At 48.8% G+C, this 16,441-nt stretch overlaps 12 non-coding genes across 12 annotated transcripts; all 12 read left to right on the top strand.

Annotated features, from left to right (window-relative positions):
• Positions 1–915: 915 nt before the first annotated feature.
• LOC126213821 (5S ribosomal RNA) lies at positions 916–1,034 on the top strand. The gene has a single exon (XR_007541465.1). It is a non-coding gene; the product is annotated as a 5S ribosomal RNA (ribosomal RNA).
• A 1,180-nt stretch (positions 1,035–2,214) lies between these two features.
• Positions 2,215–2,333, top strand: LOC126213820 (5S ribosomal RNA). The gene has a single exon (XR_007541464.1). It is a non-coding gene; the product is annotated as a 5S ribosomal RNA (ribosomal RNA).
• A 1,180-nt stretch (positions 2,334–3,513) lies between these two features.
• LOC126213819 (5S ribosomal RNA) lies at positions 3,514–3,632 on the top strand. The gene has a single exon (XR_007541463.1). It is a non-coding gene; the product is annotated as a 5S ribosomal RNA (ribosomal RNA).
• A 1,180-nt stretch (positions 3,633–4,812) lies between these two features.
• LOC126213817 (5S ribosomal RNA) lies at positions 4,813–4,931 on the top strand. The gene has a single exon (XR_007541462.1). It is a non-coding gene; the product is annotated as a 5S ribosomal RNA (ribosomal RNA).
• A 1,180-nt stretch (positions 4,932–6,111) lies between these two features.
• Positions 6,112–6,230, top strand: LOC126213964 (5S ribosomal RNA). The gene has a single exon (XR_007541594.1). It is a non-coding gene; the product is annotated as a 5S ribosomal RNA (ribosomal RNA).
• Positions 6,231–7,418: 1,188 nt separating this feature from the next.
• Positions 7,419–7,537, top strand: LOC126213816 (5S ribosomal RNA). The gene has a single exon (XR_007541461.1). It is a non-coding gene; the product is annotated as a 5S ribosomal RNA (ribosomal RNA).
• Positions 7,538–8,717: 1,180 nt separating this feature from the next.
• On the top strand, positions 8,718–8,836 carry LOC126213815 (5S ribosomal RNA). Its single transcript, XR_007541460.1, has one exon. It is a non-coding gene; the product is annotated as a 5S ribosomal RNA (ribosomal RNA).
• A 1,180-nt stretch (positions 8,837–10,016) lies between these two features.
• Positions 10,017–10,135, top strand: LOC126213814 (5S ribosomal RNA). The gene has a single exon (XR_007541459.1). It is a non-coding gene; the product is annotated as a 5S ribosomal RNA (ribosomal RNA).
• A 1,180-nt stretch (positions 10,136–11,315) lies between these two features.
• Positions 11,316–11,434, top strand: LOC126213963 (5S ribosomal RNA). Its single transcript, XR_007541593.1, has one exon. It is a non-coding gene; the product is annotated as a 5S ribosomal RNA (ribosomal RNA).
• A 1,187-nt stretch (positions 11,435–12,621) lies between these two features.
• LOC126213812 (5S ribosomal RNA) lies at positions 12,622–12,740 on the top strand. Its single transcript, XR_007541457.1, has one exon. It is a non-coding gene; the product is annotated as a 5S ribosomal RNA (ribosomal RNA).
• Positions 12,741–13,920: 1,180 nt separating this feature from the next.
• On the top strand, positions 13,921–14,039 carry LOC126213811 (5S ribosomal RNA). The gene has a single exon (XR_007541456.1). It is a non-coding gene; the product is annotated as a 5S ribosomal RNA (ribosomal RNA).
• A 1,180-nt stretch (positions 14,040–15,219) lies between these two features.
• On the top strand, positions 15,220–15,338 carry LOC126213810 (5S ribosomal RNA). Its single transcript, XR_007541455.1, has one exon. It is a non-coding gene; the product is annotated as a 5S ribosomal RNA (ribosomal RNA).
• The last annotated feature ends 1,103 nt before the right edge of the window (positions 15,339–16,441 follow it).

The following is a 16,441-nucleotide window of genomic DNA, read 5'->3' as shown; positions in this document are numbered from 1 at the left end:
AGCATTTTAAACTACTGTAATGGTGCGAAAACAAAAATAAAATAAAATAAAATAAATATGAGCCAATAAAAATGGTACTTTTGGCTCCCCTGCATTTTTGCTTTTTAAGTCGCTATCCTGCCAGCAGTCGTTTCATACTACCTTTCTGTCATGACAAAGATGCTTTCTTAAGCATTTTAAACTAATGCAACGGTACGATAATGCGGTAATTAACTCAGTTTGAGGGAGAATGTGCTAACGAAGTTTGCCGGGAAGTCTTTGAAAACGATAAAACAGCACGAATCTGCCCTGAAATGCGTCAGCGCCTATTGTTGTGCTGCACCGTAAAGTTCCAAATTTGATTTGTAATCATAAATTTTTTCTTTAGTCGCGTCGTCTAGTCCCGCAGACGTTTGTCGTGCTTGCGCCGTCATATGGACCACGACCCGAGCGGCAGCGAGCGGCAGTCGAGCAAAGTCGGGCCAAGTCGGGACGGGGACAGGGATAGGAAAGGTGCGAATGCACTGCCAACTACGCAAACACCCGGTGTGAGGCGAGGAAGCTCACATCGCTACCAGTGGCGCCCTCCAGCACGACACTGCCACACCCCGCACAGACCATACGCCGGTCGGCCGCGCGCCAGCCCCCCGCTGGACACCAGGGACAAGATGCGCCTTCCGCGTGTGTCGAAGGTTGCACGCGACAAGCGAATGACAGGAGGTGCAACGAGCAGCTGCGCGTCTCACACACGCGACGGCGCGCCCGCCAATTCGGCAATCGTTCTGCTGGGACGTCGGGCGCGCACTCCGCGCCGTCCTCGAGGAACTCGCTGTTGCGGAAGGAGGTGCTTTCGTCAAATGCGGCCGAAAACTAACATTTTGTGTGTTGGGAGGAGAGCCGAATGCGAATTCTGCCGTGCGCCTACAGTATATGTGCGCCAACGGCCATACCATGTTAAATACACCGGTTCTCGTCCGATCACCGAAGTTAAGCAACATCGGGCCCGGTTAGTACTTGGATGGGTGACCGCCTGGGAACATCGGGTGCTGTTGGCTCTCCCTTCTTTTTTTTCCTTTTTATGTCGCTACTCCTGCCAGCCCTCTCGCCATACTACCCTTCTGTTAAAAAAAAATAAAAAAAGGAAAAAAAAACAAAAAAAGCAAAAAACAAAAAAATGAAAAAATAAATAAATAAAAAATAAATTAAAAAAAGAAAAAAAGGTGCTGTGGGCTCCCCTTCCTTTTTTTTCCTTTTTATGTCGCTACTCCTGCCAGCCCTCTTGCCATACTACCCTTCTGTTGTGACAAAGACGTTTCCTTAAGCATTTTAAACTACTGTAATGGTGCGAAAACAAAAATAAAATAAAATAAAATAAATATGAGCCAATAAAAATGGTACTTTTGGCTCCCCTGCATTTTTGCTTTTTAAGTCGCTATCCTGCCAGCAGTCGTTTCATACTACCTTTCTGTCATGACAAAGATGCTTTCTTAAGCATTTTAAACTAATGCAACGGTACGATAATGCGGTAATTAACTCAGTTTGAGGGAGAATGTGCTAACGAAGTTTGCCGGGAAGTCTTTGAAAACGATAAAACAGCACGAATCTGCCCTGAAATGCGTCAGCGCCTATTGTTGTGCTGCACCGTAAAGTTCCAAATTTGATTTGTAATCATAAATTTTTTCTTTAGTCGCGTCGTCTAGTCCCGCAGACGTTTGTCGTGCTTGCGCCGTCATATGGACCACGACCCGAGCGGCAGCGAGCGGCAGTCGAGCAAAGTCGGGCCAAGTCGGGACGGGGACAGGGATAGGAAAGGTGCGAATGCACTGCCAACTACGCAAACACCCGGTGTGAGGCGAGGAAGCTCACATCGCTACCAGTGGCGCCCTCCAGCACGACACTGCCACACCCCGCACAGACCATACGCCGGTCGGCCGCGCGCCAGCCCCCCGCTGGACACCAGGGACAAGATGCGCCTTCCGCGTGTGTCGAAGGTTGCACGCGACAAGCGAATGACAGGAGGTGCAACGAGCAGCTGCGCGTCTCACACACGCGACGGCGCGCCCGCCAATTCGGCAATCGTTCTGCTGGGACGTCGGGCGCGCACTCCGCGCCGTCCTCGAGGAACTCGCTGTTGCGGAAGGAGGTGCTTTCGTCAAATGCGGCCGAAAACTAACATTTTGTGTGTTGGGAGGAGAGCCGAATGCGAATTCTGCCGTGCGCCTACAGTATATGTGCGCCAACGGCCATACCATGTTAAATACACCGGTTCTCGTCCGATCACCGAAGTTAAGCAACATCGGGCCCGGTTAGTACTTGGATGGGTGACCGCCTGGGAACATCGGGTGCTGTTGGCTCTCCCTTCTTTTTTTTCCTTTTTATGTCGCTACTCCTGCCAGCCCTCTCGCCATACTACCCTTCTGTTAAAAAAAAATAAAAAAAGGAAAAAAAAACAAAAAAAGCAAAAAACAAAAAAATGAAAAAATAAATAAATAAAAAATAAATTAAAAAAAGAAAAAAAGGTGCTGTGGGCTCCCCTTCCTTTTTTTTCCTTTTTATGTCGCTACTCCTGCCAGCCCTCTTGCCATACTACCCTTCTGTTGTGACAAAGACGTTTCCTTAAGCATTTTAAACTACTGTAATGGTGCGAAAACAAAAATAAAATAAAATAAAATAAATATGAGCCAATAAAAATGGTACTTTTGGCTCCCCTGCATTTTTGCTTTTTAAGTCGCTATCCTGCCAGCAGTCGTTTCATACTACCTTTCTGTCATGACAAAGATGCTTTCTTAAGCATTTTAAACTAATGCAACGGTACGATAATGCGGTAATTAACTCAGTTTGAGGGAGAATGTGCTAACGAAGTTTGCCGGGAAGTCTTTGAAAACGATAAAACAGCACGAATCTGCCCTGAAATGCGTCAGCGCCTATTGTTGTGCTGCACCGTAAAGTTCCAAATTTGATTTGTAATCATAAATTTTTTCTTTAGTCGCGTCGTCTAGTCCCGCAGACGTTTGTCGTGCTTGCGCCGTCATATGGACCACGACCCGAGCGGCAGCGAGCGGCAGTCGAGCAAAGTCGGGCCAAGTCGGGACGGGGACAGGGATAGGAAAGGTGCGAATGCACTGCCAACTACGCAAACACCCGGTGTGAGGCGAGGAAGCTCACATCGCTACCAGTGGCGCCCTCCAGCACGACACTGCCACACCCCGCACAGACCATACGCCGGTCGGCCGCGCGCCAGCCCCCCGCTGGACACCAGGGACAAGATGCGCCTTCCGCGTGTGTCGAAGGTTGCACGCGACAAGCGAATGACAGGAGGTGCAACGAGCAGCTGCGCGTCTCACACACGCGACGGCGCGCCCGCCAATTCGGCAATCGTTCTGCTGGGACGTCGGGCGCGCACTCCGCGCCGTCCTCGAGGAACTCGCTGTTGCGGAAGGAGGTGCTTTCGTCAAATGCGGCCGAAAACTAACATTTTGTGTGTTGGGAGGAGAGCCGAATGCGAATTCTGCCGTGCGCCTACAGTATATGTGCGCCAACGGCCATACCATGTTAAATACACCGGTTCTCGTCCGATCACCGAAGTTAAGCAACATCGGGCCCGGTTAGTACTTGGATGGGTGACCGCCTGGGAACATCGGGTGCTGTTGGCTCTCCCTTCTTTTTTTTCCTTTTTATGTCGCTACTCCTGCCAGCCCTCTCGCCATACTACCCTTCTGTTAAAAAAAAATAAAAAAAGGAAAAAAAAACAAAAAAAGCAAAAAACAAAAAAATGAAAAAATAAATAAATAAAAAATAAATTAAAAAAAGAAAAAAAGGTGCTGTGGGCTCCCCTTCCTTTTTTTTCCTTTTTATGTCGCTACTCCTGCCAGCCCTCTTGCCATACTACCCTTCTGTTGTGACAAAGACGTTTCCTTAAGCATTTTAAACTACTGTAATGGTGCGAAAACAAAAATAAAATAAAATAAAATAAATATGAGCCAATAAAAATGGTACTTTTGGCTCCCCTGCATTTTTGCTTTTTAAGTCGCTATCCTGCCAGCAGTCGTTTCATACTACCTTTCTGTCATGACAAAGATGCTTTCTTAAGCATTTTAAACTAATGCAACGGTACGATAATGCGGTAATTAACTCAGTTTGAGGGAGAATGTGCTAACGAAGTTTGCCGGGAAGTCTTTGAAAACGATAAAACAGCACGAATCTGCCCTGAAATGCGTCAGCGCCTATTGTTGTGCTGCACCGTAAAGTTCCAAATTTGATTTGTAATCATAAATTTTTTCTTTAGTCGCGTCGTCTAGTCCCGCAGACGTTTGTCGTGCTTGCGCCGTCATATGGACCACGACCCGAGCGGCAGCGAGCGGCAGTCGAGCAAAGTCGGGCCAAGTCGGGACGGGGACAGGGATAGGAAAGGTGCGAATGCACTGCCAACTACGCAAACACCCGGTGTGAGGCGAGGAAGCTCACATCGCTACCAGTGGCGCCCTCCAGCACGACACTGCCACACCCCGCACAGACCATACGCCGGTCGGCCGCGCGCCAGCCCCCCGCTGGACACCAGGGACAAGATGCGCCTTCCGCGTGTGTCGAAGGTTGCACGCGACAAGCGAATGACAGGAGGTGCAACGAGCAGCTGCGCGTCTCACACACGCGACGGCGCGCCCGCCAATTCGGCAATCGTTCTGCTGGGACGTCGGGCGCGCACTCCGCGCCGTCCTCGAGGAACTCGCTGTTGCGGAAGGAGGTGCTTTCGTCAAATGCGGCCGAAAACTAACATTTTGTGTGTTGGGAGGAGAGCCGAATGCGAATTCTGCCGTGCGCCTACAGTATATGTGCGCCAACGGCCATACCATGTTAAATACACCGGTTCTCGTCCGATCACCGAAGTTAAGCAACATCGGGCCCGGTTAGTACTTGGATGGGTGACCGCCTGGGAACATCGGGTGCTGTTGGCTCTCCCTTCTTTTTTTTCCTTTTTATGTCGCTACTCCTGCCAGCCCTCTCGCCATACTACCCTTCTGTTAAAAAAAAATAAAAAAAGGAAAAAAAAACAAAAAAAGCAAAAAACAAAAAAATGAAAAAATAAATAAATAAAAAATAAATTAAAAAAAGAAAAAAAGGTGCTGTGGGCTCCCCTTCCTTTTTTTTCCTTTTTATGTCGCTACTCCTGCCAGCCCTCTTGCCATACTACCCTTCTGTTGTGACAAAGACGTTTCCTTAAGCATTTTAAATTACTGTAATGGTGCGAAAACAAAAATAAAATAAAATAAAATAAATATGAGCCAATAAAAATGGTACTTTTGGCTCCCCTGCATTTTTGCTTTTTAAGTCGCTATCCTGCCAGCAGTCGTTTCATACTACCTTTCTGTCATGACAAAGATGCTTTCTTAAGCATTTTAAACTAATGCAACGGTACGATAATGCGGTAATTAACTCAGTTTGAGGGAGAATGTGCTAACGAAGTTTGCCGGGAAGTCTTTGAAAACGATAAAACAGCACGAATCTGCCCTGAAATGCGTCAGCGCCTATTGTTGTGCTGCACCGTAAAGTTCCAAATTTGATTTGTAATCATAAATTTTTTCTTTAGTCGCGTCGTCTAGTCCCGCAGACGTTTGTCGTGCTTGCGCCGTCATATGGACCACGACCCGAGCGGCAGCGAGCGGCAGTCGAGCAAAGTCGGGCCAAGTCGGGACGGGGACAGGGATAGGAAAGGTGCGAATGCACTGCCAACTACGCAAACACCCGGTGTGAGGCGAGGAAGCTCACATCGCTACCAGTGGCGCCCTCCAGCACGACACTGCCACACCCCGCACAGACCATACGCCGGTCGGCCGCGCGCCAGCCCCCCGCTGGACACCAGGGACAAGATGCGCCTTCCGCGTGTGTCGAAGGTTGCACGCGACAAGCGAATGACAGGAGGTGCAACGAGCAGCTGCGCGTCTCACACACGCGACGGCGCGCCCGCCAATTCGGCAATCGTTCTGCTGGGACGTCGGGCGCGCACTCCGCGCCGTCCTCGAGGAACTCGCTGTTGCGGAAGGAGGTGCTTTCGTCAAATGCGGCCGAAAACTAACATTTTGTGTGTTGGGAGGAGAGCCGAATGCGAATTCTGCCGTGCGCCTACAGTATATGTGCGCCAACGGCCATACCATGTTAAATACACCGGTTCTCGTCCGATCACCGAAGTCAAGCAATATCGGGCCCGGTTAGTACTTGGATGGGTGACCGCCTGGGAACATCGGGTGCTGTTGGCTCTCCCTTCTTTTTTTTTTTCCTTTTTATGTCGCTACTCCTGCCAGCCCTCTCGCCATACTACCCTTCTGTTAAAAAAAAATAAAAAATAAAAAAAGGAAAAAAAACAAAAAAAGCAAAAAACAAAAAAAATGAAAAATAAATAAATAAAAAATAAATTAAAAAAAGAAAAAAGGTGCTGTTGGCTCCCCTTCCTTTTTTTTCCTTTTTATGTCGCTACTCCTGCCAGCCCTCTTGCCATACTACCCTTCTGTTGTGACAAAGACGTTTCCTTAAGCATTTTAAACTACTGTAATGGTGCGAAAACAAAAATAAAATAAAATAAAATAAATATGAGCCAATAAAAATGGTACTTTTGGCTCCCCTGCATTTTTGCTTTTTAAGTCGCTATCCTGCCAGCAGTCGTTTCATACTACCTTTCTGTCATGACAAAGATGCTTTCTTAAGCATTTTAAACTAATGCAACGGTACGATAATGCGGTAATTAACTCAGTTTGAGGGAGAATGTGCTAACGAAGTTTGCCGGGAAGTCTTTGAAAACGATAAAACAGCACGAATCTGCCCTGAAATGCGTCAGCGCCTATTGTTGTGCTGCACCGTAAAGTTCCAAATTTGATTTGTAATCATAAATTTTTTCTTTAGTCGCGTCGTCTAGTCCCGCAGACGTTTGTCGTGCTTGCGCCGTCATATGGACCACGACCCGAGCGGCAGCGAGCGGCAGTCGAGCAAAGTCGGGCCAAGTCGGGACGGGGACAGGGATAGGAAAGGTGCGAATGCACTGCCAACTACGCAAACACCCGGTGTGAGGCGAGGAAGCTCACATCGCTACCAGTGGCGCCCTCCAGCACGACACTGCCACACCCCGCACAGACCATACGCCGGTCGGCCGCGCGCCAGCCCCCCGCTGGACACCAGGGACAAGATGCGCCTTCCGCGTGTGTCGAAGGTTGCACGCGACAAGCGAATGACAGGAGGTGCAACGAGCAGCTGCGCGTCTCACACACGCGACGGCGCGCCCGCCAATTCGGCAATCGTTCTGCTGGGACGTCGGGCGCGCACTCCGCGCCGTCCTCGAGGAACTCGCTGTTGCGGAAGGAGGTGCTTTCGTCAAATGCGGCCGAAAACTAACATTTTGTGTGTTGGGAGGAGAGCCGAATGCGAATTCTGCCGTGCGCCTACAGTATATGTGCGCCAACGGCCATACCATGTTAAATACACCGGTTCTCGTCCGATCACCGAAGTTAAGCAACATCGGGCCCGGTTAGTACTTGGATGGGTGACCGCCTGGGAACATCGGGTGCTGTTGGCTCTCCCTTCTTTTTTTTCCTTTTTATGTCGCTACTCCTGCCAGCCCTCTCGCCATACTACCCTTCTGTTAAAAAAAAATAAAAAAAGGAAAAAAAAACAAAAAAAGCAAAAAACAAAAAAATGAAAAAATAAATAAATAAAAAATAAATTAAAAAAAGAAAAAAAGGTGCTGTGGGCTCCCCTTCCTTTTTTTTCCTTTTTATGTCGCTACTCCTGCCAGCCCTCTTGCCATACTACCCTTCTGTTGTGACAAAGACGTTTCCTTAAGCATTTTAAACTACTGTAATGGTGCGAAAACAAAAATAAAATAAAATAAAATAAATATGAGCCAATAAAAATGGTACTTTTGGCTCCCCTGCATTTTTGCTTTTTAAGTCGCTATCCTGCCAGCAGTCGTTTCATACTACCTTTCTGTCATGACAAAGATGCTTTCTTAAGCATTTTAAACTAATGCAACGGTACGATAATGCGGTAATTAACTCAGTTTGAGGGAGAATGTGCTAACGAAGTTTGCCGGGAAGTCTTTGAAAACGATAAAACAGCACGAATCTGCCCTGAAATGCGTCAGCGCCTATTGTTGTGCTGCACCGTAAAGTTCCAAATTTGATTTGTAATCATAAATTTTTTCTTTAGTCGCGTCGTCTAGTCCCGCAGACGTTTGTCGTGCTTGCGCCGTCATATGGACCACGACCCGAGCGGCAGCGAGCGGCAGTCGAGCAAAGTCGGGCCAAGTCGGGACGGGGACAGGGATAGGAAAGGTGCGAATGCACTGCCAACTACGCAAACACCCGGTGTGAGGCGAGGAAGCTCACATCGCTACCAGTGGCGCCCTCCAGCACGACACTGCCACACCCCGCACAGACCATACGCCGGTCGGCCGCGCGCCAGCCCCCCGCTGGACACCAGGGACAAGATGCGCCTTCCGCGTGTGTCGAAGGTTGCACGCGACAAGCGAATGACAGGAGGTGCAACGAGCAGCTGCGCGTCTCACACACGCGACGGCGCGCCCGCCAATTCGGCAATCGTTCTGCTGGGACGTCGGGCGCGCACTCCGCGCCGTCCTCGAGGAACTCGCTGTTGCGGAAGGAGGTGCTTTCGTCAAATGCGGCCGAAAACTAACATTTTGTGTGTTGGGAGGAGAGCCGAATGCGAATTCTGCCGTGCGCCTACAGTATATGTGCGCCAACGGCCATACCATGTTAAATACACCGGTTCTCGTCCGATCACCGAAGTTAAGCAACATCGGGCCCGGTTAGTACTTGGATGGGTGACCGCCTGGGAACATCGGGTGCTGTTGGCTCTCCCTTCTTTTTTTTCCTTTTTATGTCGCTACTCCTGCCAGCCCTCTCGCCATACTACCCTTCTGTTAAAAAAAAATAAAAAAAGGAAAAAAAAACAAAAAAAGCAAAAAACAAAAAAATGAAAAAATAAATAAATAAAAAATAAATTAAAAAAAGAAAAAAAGGTGCTGTGGGCTCCCCTTCCTTTTTTTTCCTTTTTATGTCGCTACTCCTGCCAGCCCTCTTGCCATACTACCCTTCTGTTGTGACAAAGACGTTTCCTTAAGCATTTTAAACTACTGTAATGGTGCGAAAACAAAAATAAAATAAAATAAAATAAATATGAGCCAATAAAAATGGTACTTTTGGCTCCCCTGCATTTTTGCTTTTTAAGTCGCTATCCTGCCAGCAGTCGTTTCATACTACCTTTCTGTCATGACAAAGATGCTTTCTTAAGCATTTTAAACTAATGCAACGGTACGATAATGCGGTAATTAACTCAGTTTGAGGGAGAATGTGCTAACGAAGTTTGCCGGGAAGTCTTTGAAAACGATAAAACAGCACGAATCTGCCCTGAAATGCGTCAGCGCCTATTGTTGTGCTGCACCGTAAAGTTCCAAATTTGATTTGTAATCATAAATTTTTTCTTTAGTCGCGTCGTCTAGTCCCGCAGACGTTTGTCGTGCTTGCGCCGTCATATGGACCACGACCCGAGCGGCAGCGAGCGGCAGTCGAGCAAAGTCGGGCCAAGTCGGGACGGGGACAGGGATAGGAAAGGTGCGAATGCACTGCCAACTACGCAAACACCCGGTGTGAGGCGAGGAAGCTCACATCGCTACCAGTGGCGCCCTCCAGCACGACACTGCCACACCCCGCACAGACCATACGCCGGTCGGCCGCGCGCCAGCCCCCCGCTGGACACCAGGGACAAGATGCGCCTTCCGCGTGTGTCGAAGGTTGCACGCGACAAGCGAATGACAGGAGGTGCAACGAGCAGCTGCGCGTCTCACACACGCGACGGCGCGCCCGCCAATTCGGCAATCGTTCTGCTGGGACGTCGGGCGCGCACTCCGCGCCGTCCTCGAGGAACTCGCTGTTGCGGAAGGAGGTGCTTTCGTCAAATGCGGCCGAAAACTAACATTTTGTGTGTTGGGAGGAGAGCCGAATGCGAATTCTGCCGTGCGCCTACAGTATATGTGCGCCAACGGCCATACCATGTTAAATACACCGGTTCTCGTCCGATCACCGAAGTTAAGCAACATCGGGCCCGGTTAGTACTTGGATGGGTGACCGCCTGGGAACATCGGGTGCTGTTGGCTCTCCCTTCTTTTTTTTCCTTTTTATGTCGCTACTCCTGCCAGCCCTCTCGCCATACTACCCTTCTGTTAAAAAAAAATAAAAAAAGGAAAAAAAAACAAAAAAAGCAAAAAACAAAAAAATGAAAAAATAAATAAATAAAAAATAAATTAAAAAAAGAAAAAAAGGTGCTGTGGGCTCCCCTTCCTTTTTTTTCCTTTTTATGTCGCTACTCCTGCCAGCCCTCTTGCCATACTACCCTTCTGTTGTGACAAAGACGTTTCCTTAAGCATTTTAAACTACTGTAATGGTGCGAAAACAAAAATAAAATAAAATAAAATAAATATGAGCCAATAAAAATGGTACTTTTGGCTCCCCTGCATTTTTGCTTTTTAAGTCGCTATCCTGCCAGCAGTCGTTTCATACTACCTTTCTGTCATGACAAAGATGCTTTCTTAAGCATTTTAAACTAATGCAACGGTACGATAATGCGGTAATTAACTCAGTTTGAGGGAGAATGTGCTAACGAAGTTTGCCGGGAAGTCTTTGAAAACGATAAAACAGCACGAATCTGCCCTGAAATGCGTCAGCGCCTATTGTTGTGCTGCACCGTAAAGTTCCAAATTTGATTTGTAATCATAAATTTTTTCTTTAGTCGCGTCGTCTAGTCCCGCAGACGTTTGTCGTGCTTGCGCCGTCATATGGACCACGACCCGAGCGGCAGCGAGCGGCAGTCGAGCAAAGTCGGGCCAAGTCGGGACGGGGACAGGGATAGGAAAGGTGCGAATGCACTGCCAACTACGCAAACACCCGGTGTGAGGCGAGGAAGCTCACATCGCTACCAGTGGCGCCCTCCAGCACGACACTGCCACACCCCGCACAGACCATACGCCGGTCGGCCGCGCGCCAGCCCCCCGCTGGACACCAGGGACAAGATGCGCCTTCCGCGTGTGTCGAAGGTTGCACGCGACAAGCGAATGACAGGAGGTGCAACGAGCAGCTGCGCGTCTCACACACGCGACGGCGCGCCCGCCAATTCGGCAATCGTTCTGCTGGGACGTCGGGCGCGCACTCCGCGCCGTCCTCGAGGAACTCGCTGTTGCGGAAGGAGGTGCTTTCGTCAAATGCGGCCGAAAACTAACATTTTGTGTGTTGGGAGGAGAGCCGAATGCGAATTCTGCCGTGCGCCTACAGTATATGTGCGCCAACGGCCATACCATGTTAAATACACCGGTTCTCGTCCGATCACCGAAGTCAAGCAATATCGGGCCCGGTTAGTACTTGGATGGGTGACCGCCTGGGAACATCGGGTGCTGTTGGCTCTCCCTTCTTTTTTTTTTCCTTTTTATGTCGCTACTCCTGCCAGCCCTCTCGCCATACTACCCTTCTGTTAAAAAAAAATAAAAAATAAAAAAAGGAAAAAAAACAAAAAAAGCAAAAAACAAAAAAAATGAAAAATAAATAAATAAAAAATAAATTAAAAAAAGAAAAAAGGTGCTGTTGGCTCCCCTTCCTTTTTTTTCCTTTTTATGTCGCTACTCCTGCCAGCCCTCTTGCCATACTACCCTTCTGTTGTGACAAAGACGTTTCCTTAAGCATTTTAAACTACTGTAATGGTGCGAAAACAAAAATAAAATAAAATAAAATAAATATGAGCCAATAAAAATGGTACTTTTGGCTCCCCTGCATTTTTGCTTTTTAAGTCGCTATCCTGCCAGCAGTCGTTTCATACTACCTTTCTGTCATGACAAAGATGCTTTCTTAAGCATTTTAAACTAATGCAACGGTACGATAATGCGGTAATTAACTCAGTTTGAGGGAGAATGTGCTAACGAAGTTTGCCGGGAAGTCTTTGAAAACGATAAAACAGCACGAATCTGCCCTGAAATGCGTCAGCGCCTATTGTTGTGCTGCACCGTAAAGTTCCAAATTTGATTTGTAATCATAAATTTTTTCTTTAGTCGCGTCGTCTAGTCCCGCAGACGTTTGTCGTGCTTGCGCCGTCATATGGACCACGACCCGAGCGGCAGCGAGCGGCAGTCGAGCAAAGTCGGGCCAAGTCGGGACGGGGACAGGGATAGGAAAGGTGCGAATGCACTGCCAACTACGCAAACACCCGGTGTGAGGCGAGGAAGCTCACATCGCTACCAGTGGCGCCCTCCAGCACGACACTGCCACACCCCGCACAGACCATACGCCGGTCGGCCGCGCGCCAGCCCCCCGCTGGACACCAGGGACAAGATGCGCCTTCCGCGTGTGTCGAAGGTTGCACGCGACAAGCGAATGACAGGAGGTGCAACGAGCAGCTGCGCGTCTCACACACGCGACGGCGCGCCCGCCAATTCGGCAATCGTTCTGCTGGGACGTCGGGCGCGCACTCCGCGCCGTCCTCGAGGAACTCGCTGTTGCGGAAGGAGGTGCTTTCGTCAAATGCGGCCGAAAACTAACATTTTGTGTGTTGGGAGGAGAGCCGAATGCGAATTCTGCCGTGCGCCTACAGTATATGTGCGCCAACGGCCATACCATGTTAAATACACCGGTTCTCGTCCGATCACCGAAGTTAAGCAACATCGGGCCCGGTTAGTACTTGGATGGGTGACCGCCTGGGAACATCGGGTGCTGTTGGCTCTCCCTTCTTTTTTTTCCTTTTTATGTCGCTACTCCTGCCAGCCCTCTCGCCATACTACCCTTCTGTTAAAAAAAAATAAAAAAAGGAAAAAAAAACAAAAAAAGCAAAAAACAAAAAAATGAAAAAATAAATAAATAAAAAATAAATTAAAAAAAGAAAAAAAGGTGCTGTGGGCTCCCCTTCCTTTTTTTTCCTTTTTATGTCGCTACTCCTGCCAGCCCTCTTGCCATACTACCCTTCTGTTGTGACAAAGACGTTTCCTTAAGCATTTTAAACTACTGTAATGGTGCGAAAACAAAAATAAAATAAAATAAAATAAATATGAGCCAATAAAAATGGTACTTTTGGCTCCCCTGCATTTTTGCTTTTTAAGTCGCTATCCTGCCAGCAGTCGTTTCATACTACCTTTCTGTCATGACAAAGATGCTTTCTTAAGCATTTTAAACTAATGCAACGGTACGATAATGCGGTAATTAACTCAGTTTGAGGGAGAATGTGCTAACGAAGTTTGCCGGGAAGTCTTTGAAAACGATAAAACAGCACGAATCTGCCCTGAAATGCGTCAGCGCCTATTGTTGTGCTGCACCGTAAAGTTCCAAATTTGATTTGTAATCATAAATTTTTTCTTTAGTCGCGTCGTCTAGTCCCGCAGACGTTTGTCGTGCTTGCGCCGTCATATGGACCACGACCCGAGCGGCAGCGAGCGGCAGTCGAGCAAAGTCGGGCCAAGTCGGGACGGGGACAGGGATAGGAAAGGTGCGAATGCACTGCCAACTACGCAAACACCCGGTGTGAGGCGAGGAAGCTCACATCGCTACCAGTGGCGCCCTCCAGCACGACACTGCCACACCCCGCACAGACCATACGCCGGTCGGCCGCGCGCCAGCCCCCCGCTGGACACCAGGGACAAGATGCGCCTTCCGCGTGTGTCGAAGGTTGCACGCGACAAGCGAATGACAGGAGGTGCAACGAGCAGCTGCGCGTCTCACACACGCGACGGCGCGCCCGCCAATTCGGCAATCGTTCTGCTGGGACGTCGGGCGCGCACTCCGCGCCGTCCTCGAGGAACTCGCTGTTGCGGAAGGAGGTGCTTTCGTCAAATGCGGCCGAAAACTAACATTTTGTGTGTTGGGAGGAGAGCCGAATGCGAATTCTGCCGTGCGCCTACAGTATATGTGCGCCAACGGCCATACCATGTTAAATACACCGGTTCTCGTCCGATCACCGAAGTTAAGCAACATCGGGCCCGGTTAGTACTTGGATGGGTGACCGCCTGGGAACATCGGGTGCTGTTGGCTCTCCCTTCTTTTTTTTCCTTTTTATGTCGCTACTCCTGCCAGCCCTCTCGCCATACTACCCTTCTGTTAAAAAAAAATAAAAAAAGGAAAAAAAAACAAAAAAAGCAAAAAACAAAAAAATGAAAAAATAAATAAATAAAAAATAAATTAAAAAAAGAAAAAAAGGTGCTGTGGGCTCCCCTTCCTTTTTTTTCCTTTTTATGTCGCTACTCCTGCCAGCCCTCTTGCCATACTACCCTTCTGTTGTGACAAAGACGTTTCCTTAAGCATTTTAAACTACTGTAATGGTGCGAAAACAAAAATAAAATAAAATAAAATAAATATGAGCCAATAAAAATGGTACTTTTGGCTCCCCTGCATTTTTGCTTTTTAAGTCGCTATCCTGCCAGCAGTCGTTTCATACTACCTTTCTGTCATGACAAAGATGCTTTCTTAAGCATTTTAAACTAATGCAACGGTACGATAATGCGGTAATTAACTCAGTTTGAGGGAGAATGTGCTAACGAAGTTTGCCGGGAAGTCTTTGAAAACGATAAAACAGCACGAATCTGCCCTGAAATGCGTCAGCGCCTATTGTTGTGCTGCACCGTAAAGTTCCAAATTTGATTTGTAATCATAAATTTTTTCTTTAGTCGCGTCGTCTAGTCCCGCAGACGTTTGTCGTGCTTGCGCCGTCATATGGACCACGACCCGAGCGGCAGCGAGCGGCAGTCGAGCAAAGTCGGGCCAAGTCGGGACGGGGACAGGGATAGGAAAGGTGCGAATGCACTGCCAACTACGCAAACACCCGGTGTGAGGCGAGGAAGCTCACATCGCTACCAGTGGCGCCCTCCAGCACGACACTGCCACACCCCGCACAGACCATACGCCGGTCGGCCGCGCGCCAGCCCCCCGCTGGACACCAGGGACAAGATGCGCCTTCCGCGTGTGTCGAAGGTTGCACGCGACAAGCGAATGACAGGAGGTGCAACGAGCAGCTGCGCGTCTCACACACGCGACGGCGCGCCCGCCAATTCGGCAATCGTTCTGCTGGGACGTCGGGCGCGCACTCCGCGCCGTCCTCGAGGAACTCGCTGTTGCGGAAGGAGGTGCTTTCGTCAAATGCGGCCGAAAACTAACATTTTGTGTGTTGGGAGGAGAGCCGAATGCGAATTCTGCCGTGCGCCTACAGTATATGTGCGCCAACGGCCATACCATGTTAAATACACCGGTTCTCGTCCGATCACCGAAGTTAAGCAACATCGGGCCCGGTTAGTACTTGGATGGGTGACCGCCTGGGAACATCGGGTGCTGTTGGCTCTCCCTTCTTTTTTTTCCTTTTTATGTCGCTACTCCTGCCAGCCCTCTCGCCATACTACCCTTCTGTTAAAAAAAAATAAAAAAAGGAAAAAAAAACAAAAAAAGCAAAAAACAAAAAAATGAAAAAATAAATAAATAAAAAATAAATTAAAAAAAGAAAAAAAGGTGCTGTGGGCTCCCCTTCCTTTTTTTTCCTTTTTATGTCGCTACTCCTGCCAGCCCTCTTGCCATACTACCCTTCTGTTGTGACAAAGACGTTTCCTTAAGCATTTTAAACTACTGTAATGGTGCGAAAACAAAAATAAAATAAAATAAAATAAATATGAGCCAATAAAAATGGTACTTTTGGCTCCCCTGCATTTTTGCTTTTTAAGTCGCTATCCTGCCAGCAGTCGTTTCATACTACCTTTCTGTCATGACAAAGATGCTTTCTTAAGCATTTTAAACTAATGCAACGGTACGATAATGCGGTAATTAACTCAGTTTGAGGGAGAATGTGCTAACGAAGTTTGCCGGGAAGTCTTTGAAAACGATAAAACAGCACGAATCTGCCCTGAAATGCGTCAGCGCCTATTGTTGTGCTGCACCGTAAAGTTCCAAATTTGATTTGTAATCATAAATTTTTTCTTTAGTCGCGTCGTCTAGTCCCGCAGACGTTTGTCGTGCTTGCGCCGTCATATGGACCACGACCCGAGCGGCAGCGAGCGGCAGTCGAGCAAAGTCGGGCCAAGTCGGGACGGGGACAGGGATAGGAAAGGTGCGAATGCACTGCCAACTACGCAAACACCCGGTGTGAGGCGAGGAAGCTCACATCGCTACCAGTGGCGCCCTCCAGCACGACACTGCCACACCCCGCACAGACCATACGCCGGTCGGCCGCGCGCCAGCCCCCCGCTGGACACCAGGGACAAGATGCGCCTTCCGCGTGTGTCGAAGGTTGCACGCGACAAGCGAATGACAGGAGGTGCAACGAGCAGCTGCGCGTCTCACACACGCGACGGCGCGCCCGCCAATTCGGCAATCGTTCTGCTGGGACGTCGGGCGCGCACTCCGCGCCGTCCTCGAGGAACTCGCTGTTGCGGAAGGAGGTGCTTTCGTCAAAT

The sequence above is a fragment of the Schistocerca nitens genome, chromosome 11 (genome assembly GCF_023898315.1).
Source record: "Schistocerca nitens isolate TAMUIC-IGC-003100 chromosome 11, iqSchNite1.1, whole genome shotgun sequence".
NCBI classification, from domain to species: domain Eukaryota; kingdom Metazoa; phylum Arthropoda; class Insecta; order Orthoptera; family Acrididae; genus Schistocerca; species Schistocerca nitens.
The sequence above is the reverse complement of the archived record's forward strand: the minus strand, read 5'-3'. Positions and strand labels throughout refer to the sequence as shown.